The sequence below is a fragment of the Chamaea fasciata genome, unplaced genomic scaffold (genome assembly GCF_029207755.1).
Source record: "Chamaea fasciata isolate MVZ Bird 193981 ecotype frontalis unplaced genomic scaffold, bChaFas1.0.hap1 SCAF_3, whole genome shotgun sequence".
NCBI classification, from domain to species: domain Eukaryota; kingdom Metazoa; phylum Chordata; class Aves; order Passeriformes; family Sylviidae; genus Chamaea; species Chamaea fasciata.
Window position 1 is genome coordinate 29,549,932 of NW_027094088.1, and position 14,552 is coordinate 29,564,483.

Genomic DNA, 14,552 nt, shown 5'->3' on the forward strand with positions numbered 1-14,552 from the left:
AGAAAGAGGGCTAGGACATATGGTATTTTGCCCTAAGAATTCTCCAGCCCTAAGCCATTGGTGGCTGAGGACATTTGATTCATATGTAATCCTGAATAAATTCTTCTTTAGTGTACTTGTCCAGCCTACCCTTTGCATACATATTGCAACAGGGAATTTCATAGCTCCACTACATCTTGCATTAAAATGTACCTCCATTTAGTTTTGAAACTAGCTCTTCCTGTTAGCTTGGTGCAAAGCTGGCCACTACACTTGTATTGGAAGAGACAGCAACTAGTCAGTGCTTATTCACATTTTCAACATCACTCATCATGTTATGGTAGTCAGTCTTCTGTCCTCGTTTTCTGGTTTCCGGGCTGAGTTGTGCTGCAGAGGAATTCTTTCTCTACTTCTTTCCTCATAATCCCATACTTCTTTTTAGTTTGACTTTTTATTTTGTGCTGAGTTGACATTTCAACTGAACTTTGATCATATCACTGAGAGCAGCTGAATGCTTGGTGCCCATTTTGCATTTTTGGTTAGGGTTGTTTTTTTCTGCGTGTATCACTTCATACACATCTGTGTTAAATCTCCTCTTTCTTACTTTCATCCAGTTCCTTTGCTTCAAAGCCCGTTCATTAGTCTTCATGGTTGGAGCTTGTTTTGGCTATCGTCAATAACCTGTCATCCCTGAACTGCCACCTGGCAGCTCACATGTTTGTCAGATCGTTTATGAACATTTTAAGCAGCACAAGTCACTAGTGAACCCTCCTGCTGACAACCCCACTGTTAGAACTAATTATTTACTTAGGCTTCTTAGAGACTCTAAGAGCTGCCTAGATGTGAGAGGCAGGGCTACCCCTAACTGCGAAGGAATCAGTACAGCTTTACACAGTGCCTGTGCACACATGCATGCTGGAGGGGGGTTCTGAAATGAACCCATTTACCTGAAACATAGGGAAGCCCTCCCAGGAAAAAACCCCAGCTTTCATCATGGCTTTGTCCTTTCCACAGCCACTTCCTTTGACTTGGTTTTATCTGAGTGAAAAACCTTAGTTTTGCTCTGCTTGAAACCAGTGGTGATGATTCTGCAGGTACAGGTGGCTCTTGGGCTACTGTTTGCTGATGTTAAATGGTCATTGAGTTCTCGCTTGTGATGTCCATCATCAGCACAACAGAGAACACAGGGCTTGAGATGACCTTCATTGACTCCAGCAAGGGTTGATCAGTCTTTGAGCAGCCTTATGAGAAACTAAAGAGGAGTTTAAAAAAGAGTATGTAGAACTACATTCAGGAGTATCTCTGCGCTCGCCAAATGAAAGCAGTTTAAACTGCGGTGACTTGTGCTGGAGGGCTTTTGTCCTGCAAGAGCTAACTACCCTTGCATAACAGGCAGTTGTTTTACAGTAAATCAGTAGCAAATCAAATGGTGAGTAGCTTTTGCTAGAAAATCTTGATAAACAGAACCCACTAAGAGCCGGTTCCTGGTCGATTTTTTTCCCCCTTTTCAGCATATAAGAACTGCTCAGAGTTTTCTGGCAAGTCAAGTGGTGGAAAAAACAAGAGCAGCAAGGACATGTACTAATAGGTCTTCCTTTGTACAATGTTTTTTAAATGGCAGTGGGGCTGGATAGTAGAAGAACTGGTTTCTAGAATTACAGGACCTTTCTTGACACATGCATTTTGCATTAGATTTTAAAATTCTAACTGGAGGAGATGGGCAGAGTACAAAAATATTTTCTAACTTAAGAAGTGGTGGTAAAGCTTCCATGTTTTCTGCTGTACCCAGTCAACATAGACAAGTTTCCATCACCTTCTGGTGTTTTGACCGTTATTTTCCTTGTGTTGATTCATTCACCTTCTTTTCCTACCCACTAAGCAAGATTAGTTAACTTACTGTGCAACTACCAGAAATTCTAGAGCCTTTTTGCTAATACAAATTCCCAGCTAAAAAAAAAAAAAAAGTCAACTGGCTGGTGGAATCTATAAAAATTTTACCCTGTGGGTACTGCCCAAGAAGAGAGTCATAAATACACATGTCCAAAACTATAAAGATTAATAGATGCCTGCTCTGGACCTTTGAGGAAAAAAAAGGTCATATCTCTAAGCTTAGACTAAAAGGCCTTTGTCAGATGTTTTCAGTGGTATTAAGTAACTCCTGCTTTCCAGTAAAGCTGGGAGCTGGGAGAGCAAACAACCTTTGAAATTTGCTGCAATTGGAAATTGCCTCATGTTTTCCATTATAAATATTTTTCTTTTGTTTCTTTTATTTAAAAAATTTTCGGTTGCAGGCTGAGGTTTTCCATGTGAGATAGCTATTTCAAATGAGTCCTGTTTTGAAGCTTCCTTAGGACTAATAGATTTGCCTTACTGATTCAGTTTCCATCCATCAAGAGGCATCAATGTTTTTTTCTGTGACAGTGTAAAGTTATACCTTCCTTTGGCACCTCGGGTTTACAGAACTTTATATGAACCTTTTCTTTTGAGTATGCACCTGTGTGCACTAATGGTAAAGAAAGTGAAGTGCTAATATTATAGCACTCCTGGGGTTGTGGTTAAGAAGGTATTTGTAGAAGCTCTTGGTATGGTACTTTTGACAAATGATTTACCTAATGGGATGAAGTTTCCTACGCTTGTTCTTATTCGGGAAGTGTCTGAGGAACACTGTCCTCTCTCTGACTTGCATGTGCAATGTGAGTTTAATAGTTGATTTTCAGTTTTTTATTTAAGCTTTCAGGTTAATCACTGGGGTTGGTTTGGGGGTGGGTTTCTTGGAATTGGTATAATTTTCTTCATAGACAGAGCTTGAGGTCTTGGCTGTTTTCCTGCTGGTTACCTCTGCCAAGGACTTCAGTTCCTCCCTAGATATGTTGTGTGGTGGGAAATTGGGGTTTTTTTTTAATCTGGCTTCCTAAGAAAATAGATTTTGTTTGCTGTAAAATTAATATGATAATGTTATCTGTACATACAGGTATTTGTCATTTTTGTCCTGCTAACTTTTTTGAGCCTGCTGGTCAATTTGAAAACAAATTGCAGAAAGGTAGAAGTCTTGAAAACAGGAAATTCCTGTAGTTTCATGAATATGACCACTAAGAAGAGGCAGATACTGGCACCTGAAGGAGAGGCCGAAGCCCCTCTGTATTCAGTGCTGAACACAGTGCTGAAGCTCACTGTATTTAGTGAGCAGAGAGTCAGTATGGGAGAAAGAAATTAGAAATATTCTAATCTTAGAATATTTCTAATTCTCAATCAGAATTCATGCCTTATTTAACATCAGGTGAAAAAAGCCTTACTCCAGTCAAGATTCCTCTCCTGAATGCATGCTCTGATGTCTTGCAAGGCATAAACAGCATTTGAAGCTTTTCATTTGGCAAAGGCATTTGGGACATCTTTCCAGTGTGGTTCCTCTGATGTTTATAAGGACTGAACTCATGCTGTGCTGTGGTTTTAATGCAGCTCGTGTGAAAAGCCAGTCCGATGCATTGTAGAAATCCACTGGAAACCATACTTGGTTATTGTGCTACTCGTGAACTTCCTTCTTACTTGTCCTGTGAATAGTCCTGATTCATGCAAATAAAGATGGGCAAACATTGACTGGCAGGCAGTCAGGAAGAAAAGAAATACAGAGATTGCATCTGTGGAATATTATAGCTGATGTTTACATACATAAAACTCATAAAGAAGTAATTCATCAACCTTTATTAGGTCATGTGCATATATTGGTATGATATTAACATTGATAACTTTGTGTTGTTATAGCATGTGTGCAGAAGAGAATAAATTACTGCAGATGTGTGAACCAAAACTTTGAAATTGTGATTCTTTTGGGGGTTTGGGGGGGAAAAATATTGACTTAATATTACGCATTTTGTATATGAGCTTACGTCTGAGGTGCAGGTGGTTATAGGGGTAAAAAGGCAATATCTCATTTTATCAAGGAGACGTTCAGATAAGGATTTATGTGTCCAAGGTTGTAGTAACTGAAATAAATAAATACATAAATAAATAAATAGTGTATTGTATTATACAAATGCCAAGTTTGAACCACCAAACGAGAGAAAGGATAAAATAAGAGGAGTTATTGGATTTGCTGTCGTTTTTGAAATCAGAATTAGATGCATGGTACTAAAGACTCATTTCACTACTGCTTTCTTTTTAGCTTGGAAACAATATATTAGGTATGGTAGATCCAAATCCCAGAGTTCTAAGTGCATTGTTATTTTAAACCAAGATGGATAAGATTTTACCTCAGGAAAAAAGGATCAAATCTCATTCCCTCATTTGTATCACGAAACAGCTGATTTATTTTTTTTTAACCCTATGCCTGATTATTAATCTGAAGTGAAATTGGGCTTGTATGGCATTGTATCATTACGCTGAGCTCTTAGTGAAAAGTGAAAAATCTGAATGTGTGAGATGCGTATGACTTCTTTGCTGTCAATGTAACCACTGCGATTTCTAAAGGAATTAAAAATTATCAGTATTCAAAGAAACACTATAGAAGTAGTTGCTAAAGGAAAAGCTTTCAGTCATTTGCAAGAAGGAAGCCCAGTGAACACAGGCAATACACAGGGAAGTTTAGATTTAAATTCACAGCTGTGTTTTTTTGGTTTTGTAGGGTCAGGGTTTTTTATTTTTTACTCCAACTTCAGCAGACCTAAAATCTTCATAAGCTAGCATATTCATTATAATTCGCTTTGAAACATCCAATGATGGCCTGTATGTTGAAGACAGGAAATAGTAGAAAAAGCAAGAGCATATGATTTCTGAGAACTGTAATCACAACAAAATAATAACCTAAGCATGCAGGAGCTCCAAATCAGCTATTTCTGCCCCAGGTAAACTAGAATTCTAAAACACTATTCATAGATTTAAATAACATGGAAGATTTCATTTTTTACATTCTTTAGTCAATTCAAAAATAACTTTTGATGAGTGACAGATCTTTACAATAAAAAAAGCTTGTGAAGTTGTTTCAGTCTGAAATAACGTACTTCTGTGGTTGCAGATCGACAGCATAGACAGTGTGCAGCACCTTCTTTAAATGTTGTAAAATAGGAAAACAGTTAACCTGCCTGAGTAGGTACTATCAAGTAGGATCTTGATGATTGTTATGAGTTGGTGGAAGGCAGAACTTTGGATCAACTGAAATGGCTGAATAGTAAACTTCAACTTGAAAGATGCTGAGGACCTGCATGAGAATTTCTGGTTGTACTCTTCTTCTGAAGTAGTTGTGAGTTCTGCTCAGCTTTAATTAATGTACAATAATATTCATTCCCTGGCATAAATTGTATCAAGGATTGTGTATTAATGTATTTGAAGCAATCAGTAGAAGCACTCTACACAAATTGTATTATGTGTTCTTAAAACACTTTGCATTTTTAGGGTAAAAATTATTTTAATAAGACTTGTAGTACTGCTTCAATGCTTTTTATTTTTGGTAATCATCTGATCTTTTTTACGTATCTGTATGACTCAAGAGCCTTAATATAATTTCAGAAAAGAGAATGCTTTATTTAGGAAGCAATTCTAGATGTAGAATCCTAATATTTCAGTCTTACTAAATGGCAGAACAGAAGTTATTTAAAAGCTTTCTGAAAATGTCATTCTTCAGCTAAAGAGGCTGCTTTATCAAAGCATCCGATATTTATTCGTAAATAAATATACTCGCAGATGCCATTTAGGCCATCCCATTATCCTACCACTCAGCAGCTTAAACAGTAAGTAATATTAATAAAATCCTTTAAAGAATGATAAGGTAATGTAAAGGTGGAATTTCTGTCTTTCAATGACCATGTAAGTATTTGCAGCTTCAAAGGGAAAGAGGGACAGCTTTAAAGACAGTTTAGGGGTTAGAAGTGTCTATGGTTGACTCGTGACCTGACTGATATCTGTATATGCACTATCAATGTTCATTATCTCTTCACGGATAAAGGGAGTCTTTGTGAAAAGGATTTTTTGCTCCAGTCTTTGCCTTGCAGAACATGCTATAATGAATGTGCTCCATGACCAGAATCCAGGTATCAGTGTAAACAAAATCCTGGGAATACCTGTATTCACCTTCTGACCAACCTAAATGCTGCTGTTACGTTACACATTATGAGATTTCCAGTTTCTTGTGTATATATGGGCTCCCTGGTTCAGTTTTAACACAGTAAAGACCTGGGGGTGTATTTTGTGCCTTTTCTGTTTTAAAAGTAGACTTGTGTCTGCCTTTTTACAGAAGGAGCCTTTGTTACTTCTGGTGTAAGACCAGAGTTCCAAAGTGCCAGTGTTTTCTTCTGAGAATTTTTCTCAGTCTTTCCACCTACCAAAGGCTGCCCTTGTGTGATGTGATCCATAGCTGTGTTTTGAAGAGAATGTATTAGGATGAATTTTGAATTATTTGTGTTCATGGAAACAAAACAGACTTACACAAATTCCTGTGGTAAAGGCTCTGAAAGGGACTGTAAAAACTGTCTGAGCAGATTGGTATCACCTTGTTAAATGAATAAGAGTTTAACATGGTTCATATTAGCATGTCAAGCCACAGTGGCTCTGTTTACATGAAAAACTGATGTTCTCTTGCCTTGTGTCCACTTGTGTATTTGGCTTACATAAAACCAAAGTGCACTCGGCCTCCTGGAGCATTTAGCAGGAGCACCAGACCAGACTTGTAGCATTCCACATCATTTGTGAACATAAGATAAAGCCAATTTCAAGATCTGAGCAAGAATGCCCTTTAATCATGCTGCATACACATGGAAATCAGTGTCAGAAGCCAGATGTATGAAAGAAAAACATTTTTCTCCTTTAACTTTCTGTCTCCCTCGGGCATTCTTATTGATGACCCAAATGCTCAACTTCATATCCAGAAGTTTTCCAGCATGTTGCTCTCATTTAATTTCTGAATTTTTTCTGCAAGTTTTCTTGCCCTCTCAGTATGTATTTCTTGTTCTTCATGTCAGCTAATTAAACGTGATGCTGATGAAGCAGAGGACAGGATGTTTCATACAGAATTTTTCTCCAGATAGATGAGATTCACAAATAAGGATTACTGTTTGGCCTGAGGAGAATGGAAAAAAAAATTACATGAGAGAAGTTTACAACACAACAGTTTTTTAGCACAAAGGCAAAAAATAAATGCTCTACGAAATGACTGTGTCACTGGAAGTGTTAGGCATTAAGCAATATAAGAAAAGATTAACAATAAGAGATAATTACTGTAATTTGGCAAGTAGATTAGGGAACATAAATAAAATAAGGAACAATATGAGCAAGAGCAATCACAAAACATAAAAGACTGCAAAGACTGTTACAGGGAATGACTGTTGTTCTTCAGAAAAAGGCAGGAGCAGTAGGCAGGGGAGGCAATAGAGTCATACAGGTTTTGAGAGTTATTTTCCTGCTTTGTGATAGACACTACTGGTTAGCTGGGTTTAGTGCAAGTACTGGAAAATTACCTGCCATGTGAATAGTCACAATGTGATTGGATGTTATTGAATGCATGCAGAAAGAGTGATCAGAAATGACAGATAGGTAGGGCATATGGTTGTACGTGTAATTGATACCATCTTAGAGCAGTTATTAATTTATGTTATCCACTTTACTGATGGATAATAAGAGAAGATGTGCATGGATTTGTGATAAATGTTTGGATCAATTGAATTGTTTGAGAGATCTTCATCACTAAAGCAGAGTGGATTATAAGAGTAGATCAGTATCTTAAATACTGTCAAGCACTGTGTAACATACCACCCAGGCTTCAGTGCAGTAAGGAATTTCCAGGAATCCTTACAATAAATAAATTCTGGATTCTTTTGTTCATTTATTGGGTGCTATCGTTTCAGGGGAGCATACTGCTCACAGCATACCAGCAATCCAGTATTCTCTTTCCTTTTCTTCTTTATGTAAAAGTTTATAATTCCTAGCTCCCGTCTTCATGCTACGCCATTTTTAGTTCCTTTGACACAGCTCTTCCAAGTCATTGCATTTTTCCCTTGAAGTAGAAGAGCTAATGCCCAGTATTATTTCACATGCTGCTCAGAAGGCCCTTAATATATTCACAGTTTAGATGGTTATAAATATATCAGCAAAACAGGTAATGCTATTAGAAGTACCTCTCTAAAGAACAAGAATTTGAAGAATAAATGTTGTATAACAAACTCAACCTTCCTCCTTCACAGTTCATGAGAAGGAGAAATGGGGATAATGCATTATTTTAAACAAATTCCTGGGTTTATGTTGGCATCTCAAACCAGTGCAGGGTGGAAAAGTTTTACGATTCAGTTACAGTTGACTTTTTCTTCACCCAAGCTCTTATTTTGTCATAGTTGTGATGAGTCTCCAGCCTCTTTCACATTTGCTTTTCTTTCTGAGATCCATGCAGAAGAGAATTGAAGGAGGTTAGGTTACATGGTCTTTCTTTTGGCTTCTCAATCAATTTCTTTAATCTTCATTTATAGTTTTTGAACTTCTGTGGAAATGAAAACAAAACAGGACTGCACAGTGCTCTCTTTATTTACTTATCTGCCCATGTTGCTTATCTTATCTACCTTTTCTGTTCAGTGATGTTTGCTGCTGCTCTATTTGTCTGGATTTCTTTCTTACAACTTTTCCTGGTTGTTTGGGAGTTTTATTTGCTGTTATTTCCTTATTGCATTGAATTCTCTGTGAAAATCTTCTCTTATGTTTCTTCACTTCTCACTCAGGTTTCTCTTGCTTTGTTGCCAACCTTTAACAAATAAGCAAAATGCTTTGGAAATTATTTATCTACATTGTAAGTGTTAACGATTTAAGTCTCCTTCCTGCAGTATACATTCTTCACACTCTCTCATTCAATTCCTTTCTCTGCAGTGTAGCTTGAAATACTAGACTGTGAAAGTTCTTTGGGAAAGGAACCATGCTCTCCTCTTTAAACTGTGAGGCATCTAGCAGCTGATTCAGGGCTTCTTACATCTATTTCCTATAAATATTCTTTAATGAATTATTATTTATTTAAAAATGTAATAATTCATATTATTAATTTGAATTAATACTAGTAAGCAGTACTTTTTTGGGACGGAGTGGGAAGGATACACCAAAGTCCTGGTTTTGATATCATAAGTAAGTCTAAATTCGGTTCTTCTGTCATTTGTTACAGATTCTCATTATTATCTGCCCCAATTGACTGAATAGAGTACATTTGCAATACACAGTGCTATTGGTGGTTTTTTGCAGAAAAACTCAGGGGGGCATCAGTTCCACAAATTGCAACACAAAAGCAACATTTGTCAGATTTTTAGCCTTAAAGAGAATCACACTCTTTTTATAGCCTGTGGAACTTTTCATATTTTCTTTCTGAACCTGTTACTAGTGTATTATGAAAAACAATTCTATATTCATAATTCAAAACAGTTTGAAATATATTGCTTTTATACTTTTTTCCTTTTATGTTGTCAGAATGAATAAGTGACCATAATTTTTGTACCATTTTATGGAGTGATACTGTTGACACCAGTTAAGTTAATGCGTACACTTCGAAGCCTCAGTGATAATTTCTATTGCATGGACATTTCCTCACGTTTGCTCCTTGGGGTCTGATGGAGGGCACTCAGTTGTGCTGGGCTGCCTGCCTGCCCAGCTGTCTGCTGTAAGCTATGGGTCAGTTTATAATAGTGTCACAGAGAAGAAAGCAATGTGGTGCCTGTTGTAGGCAGAGTGCTTGTGTGCCCTGTGGTACCACTGTGTGACATCAAATGTCCCATCAGCTGGGTAATAATTGTTATCCTCTTGTGGTTTTGTTTCTTCAGAGAATGTGAGATGTGAGGATGGTGGAGCGCTCCCTTTTGTAGCGCTGGCAGCCCAGGTTTTCCATCACTCGCCACACCAGTAGAAATCTGGCAGTCCCCTTTATGCAGAATGTTTCTGTGTGTAAAGATCCATTAAGCAAAAGAAAAATCCTTTCAGTCCTGATTTATCAAATACAAAGGAAATACTAATATTTTCAGACTTTTCTGCTATCATACAGCAGTAAGAAAATCTTCATACTGCAAGAATATCTGTTCTTTCTTCCTCTAGCTCTCAGTACTGTCAGTGAAGGGATGAAAAAAAACGAAATTCTAATGTAATTATAGGGTTAACCATCTATTAATCTCATGCTTCTTGAGTTATTTTCTTTGAGGAGGAGTAGAATCCTGGGGACAGAGCTCTTATCCCCACAAATCCTTTCAGTATTGAATCACTCTAGCTATGGTTTGCATTTGAGACTGATAGATTAAAGTCTGCTATTACCTGGACTCTGTACACTTAATGTAAGTCTCTTTGGTATAACCTCTTTGTCTAAAATGGCTAATACGTTATAGACAACTGCTTCTTTCTTAAAATTTTACCTGCAGCAGAATAGAGAAGTTGGAATAACCCATAGCATTTATTAGCACTTACAGATGACTTCATCCCACAGCTTTTGTACTAGTCTATGAATATTATTTAACTTCCATGTACTTCAGTGTAAGCATCTGAACATGGCAGGTGAGCAAGCAGAGAAGCAGAACAGTTGAAATAACATGCTAGAACATACAGAGCCAGCAGAAAAGCTGAAATAAAGCTCAGTAAGTCTGACTTGCAGTTTTCTGCACATTCTGTGAAACTGGAATACATTCTGGTTTTAGTATTTGCTCTTTACAGTGATTATTTCATATTTTTTCCAGTCACTTGTCAGGACAAGCTCAGAGGTATTTACTCTGAACTGCTAGTAGGTCAAGGAAAAAATGATGGTATCATCCTTTCAGCTCTAATGGTCAGATGCTGAGTCTGAGTTTGACCGGGATTCTTTCTTCAGATAAGTAGATTTGGCATAGTTTTCCCTCTAGGTCTATTTGTGATTGTATTTCTTTTTCCAGTACGTTCAATAATATAGATGCCTCAGATAATATCTCTTGGCTGAAAACATACATTTCTGTTTTACCAGTATTGTAGTAGAAGTAATTCTAAGTAAAAATTGTTTCTTTAAAAATAGAATGGAAATTTTTTTGGACACACTTCCCTTTGTGATAGATTTGAGTGGACAAACAATACCTTAACTATGTTTGCTTTAAATGAACTAATACAGGAAAGGGAAGAAAATACTGTCTCAAACCTAGACTGTCTAATTTTTCAGTACAAATGTTCTGTTATTTTACTGCTAAGCTTTGTGTTGCTGATCGAAGCACTATCCCAAGGCTTCTGCCAAGCACCACGTTGTTTGTGTGATAGGAGGGATTTGGTTGCAGTCAGGCAAGTCTGAAAAATGGTAAACTGACAGCAAATCTGGGATCATGGTTGGTAAGGCAGCTTTTGTGGTCACGTGCTTTTATTTGATGTGGTTCTTTGTGTCTCTCGTGCCAAATGGTGTAATGTACTAAAATGATGAAACTGCAAAAGAAAAAAAGTCAACTATTTACTTCAGCAACAAAGGAGAAAGAGAACAGGGAAGGAGATCAAAGCCCTTAACATGCCTCTCAAAATAGGAAAAAAGAGCAAAAAAGAAGGGAATTTCTTTGCACATGCTTGAGGCTACTCTTGGATAGAGCCATCATGAGTAATAAACCCTTTAAATGCTCATGTCTGTCTGCAGTGTGCTTCAGTTTCAAAATACGGCAGGTATTATAAAAGGGTGTATCTTGGTAAAATAAAGGGCTGTAGTCTATAAAGTCTAAAGTCTACTTTCCATCACTAGTACATAGATTTGACAATGCTTTAACACTGGCCACACTGACAGAAAAGCTCGTAATTACTTTAAACCCATATAAAAGACCTTTCCAATCAGAGGCGAATTTTTAAATTGTTTACATTTTCAGAGTTAGACGGGATCTATAACTCCATCATTCATAATCATTGAACTTGTCATTTCCCTATTTTCTGTGTGTTTTGCTGAAAGAATATATTGGAGTTAGAAATGTTGAGTGCAGTCAATACTACGTACCACTTTCTTTTGGTATAAAGCTGTTTAATGCTATATCACACTGTATTCAGGATAAGTATGATTGTTACAGACCTCCCTACCCTAATACACATTTCCTACTCTCCCTAAAAAAAACACCTCCTATCAAGTAAGGTACCTTCTTTTAAGAGTGTAGCTTTTCTGTAGATGTTCTTTTCTTTGTGATACTTGTTTCACAGAAAAACTTATGCAATTTCTGGAAATGGGAAATGGGAAATGGGAAATGGGAAATGGGAGCATGTAAATGGGGGCACAAAACATAAGCTGTATTATGTGTGCACAGGTCCTTAGCTGTAGTAGCATAACCTGTGTTAGCACTTAATTCTTTTAACTGTAATGCTGAGGGTAATCTGAAGTAAACCTCATTTTTCAGAGTTAGCTTAAAAGTTTCCCAGCAATCTAGAGAAACGTGCATTCTTTTTTCTTTGGAGAACAAAGGAATCAAAAGTGACTTGAAGGGAAAAGGCAGTGCGAATGAAAGAGTTTAGGGGAACTAGGCAGGCCCAAGATTTGTAGGGAAGGGGGTAGGAACAGGAGTAAGTGCATCTCTCTAAATGCCTGTAAGTGTGCCTTGCTAAAGCACTCTGTCTTCTGAGCTTGTAACTTGCAAGTACCCTTCTTCTCTAATGAAGTGATGCTTTTAGGGAAGGGCAGATAACTGGTTCTTCACCCGTAAATACTCAAGAACAAAAACAGTCACTTCTCTAAACTTGTGAATTAATGCTAAGCCGTATTTTGAGGATGATTTCTTCAGAAAGACATCTTATTAATTCTAAGTTATCAAAAATGTGAAAGAATTTTGCATTTTGTATTTAGGCTTGAATAAATAGATCCGTTGAGAGATAGACAGAGCAAGTCACTTGGAATGCATCAGTCAACAGCAGAAATGTTAACATACTCCAGCTACGCTTTCTGAACTTGTATTTCAGCATGTCACAGAACAAAACTTGCAGCAATGCAGGCTGACTGCTGCACTTGTTGAATTCAGTAGTGACTTCCTCACAAAATGCATTTTAATTCACAGACCAAGGTTCAGAACCACGTTGTGACTGACTCTGGAAACCCAGGAGGACAGAACCTTGTTGCTCTGTCTTAAAATGAGATGTATCAAGTTGGTTTGCAGAGCTGAGTAGGCTTAGACTAAGAGCAAGCAAATAAAATTCTTAGGCCAACAGGGCTTTATTCCAGCACGTTTGTACAGCTTTATCTCTGAGACAGGTAGATCTACCATGTATTTCATTTTCATCTGGTACTAGTCCAAATCCCCTGAGATTGTTGCTTTGTGAATTGTTGAAATTACAGAAAATACAAGACTGTTAGAATTCTAGCCTTTAAAAAGTAGCAGTTTATTGGAAAAAAACAGTGTAAAAATCCAACACAATTCAATTGATTGTACTAAAACAAGCCTTACTCTGGCAGCTGTAGGGGAGCAATTGCCTGTGCTTCCTCATCATATCTCTTGATGCTTTTTGTTTAACATTTTTTGTTATCTTGATAAAATGAACGTAGGGGGGTTTTGTAAGGGGTGTATAGCACTGATACTGAGAAGGAAAGCTTGATTGCAAACGGAGATGTGGTTAAGATCTATTCTCCAAGAGGCCCAACTATCTGGAAAACAGATTTGACATGCAGCAATCTTTAGCTTGTGCTGGTGAAATACTTTGCCAGATGGGATGTCCTTCACTATAAAAGGCTTCTTATAGCACTTTCTTTGGCACTTTTTCTTTTGCTCGGACTGTGAGGTACCTCAGAAAGCGGCCTTAGATACTGAGCTGCTTGGTGACATTCCCTTGCCTATTTGTCTCCATTTTTCACCCTTTACAGGTCCTTCTTTTCCGTTGTGTATGTCTCTTCTTTCTTCAGTTGCAGGTTTATTATAAGTTAAATGAATTATTACGGCCTCTTACCTGGTCTCAGGGTTGTGAGGTTCTGCAAATAAGTTCTTTTAACATGACAGAGACATTGTAGTACAGCATCGTCAAAGCAAACTTTGAGCAATAGCTTCTTTACCTGTTTAAAATAAAAGGTAAATATCTGTTTAATAAGGCAGAAGAATCTTAATTGCGAAATGTTTATAGACAGTTTTGAGATGGTCAGAGGCAAGGTCCTGTGCAAATGCAGTATTTTATTAAAATATTTAATAAGCAGATTCTCTGACCCAGTAGAGGGAACAAAGAAGCCTGTCCACTCTTAATTTTCCCAGCCCATAATTATTTCTACAGAACATAAATTACATATTGTACAGCTTTATTCTGTTTTCAGAGGATAATTATACTAGAAATTCCAGCCTTCTTTCTGTGGAGGGACCTGATTCTCAGAAACCACACCTTTTAGCAGTCTGTTTTACATTTGAGAAAGGCTGGATTTCCATTTTATATCAACAAGTTTTTATGGGATGGCTACTTTCAAGAGATGGATACAGGTAAAATGGGAAAGCCTAACAAATCATAATAATTCAGTCTGGAAGATGTATTGTAAGCTGATGATATAGGAGCGAAAGCTTTTTTTTGCATGTGCAGTCTGTTAGAGGTGACTCTTAATTTCATACCTCCTGTTGTAACTGAGAGAGAAGCCTGTAATTCCTGTTGTAGTCATCTGAGCATCTTCAGTGGTATGTCCATGATGCAAGGGAACT

General features: G+C 37.3%; 1 protein-coding gene across 3 annotated transcripts in view; it reads left to right on the forward strand.

Annotated features, from left to right (window-relative positions):
• Positions 1 to 14,552, forward strand: part of BABAM2 (BRISC and BRCA1 A complex member 2) — a 163,800-nt gene that overhangs the window by 107,220 nt on the left and 42,028 nt on the right. The window lies entirely within an intron of this gene.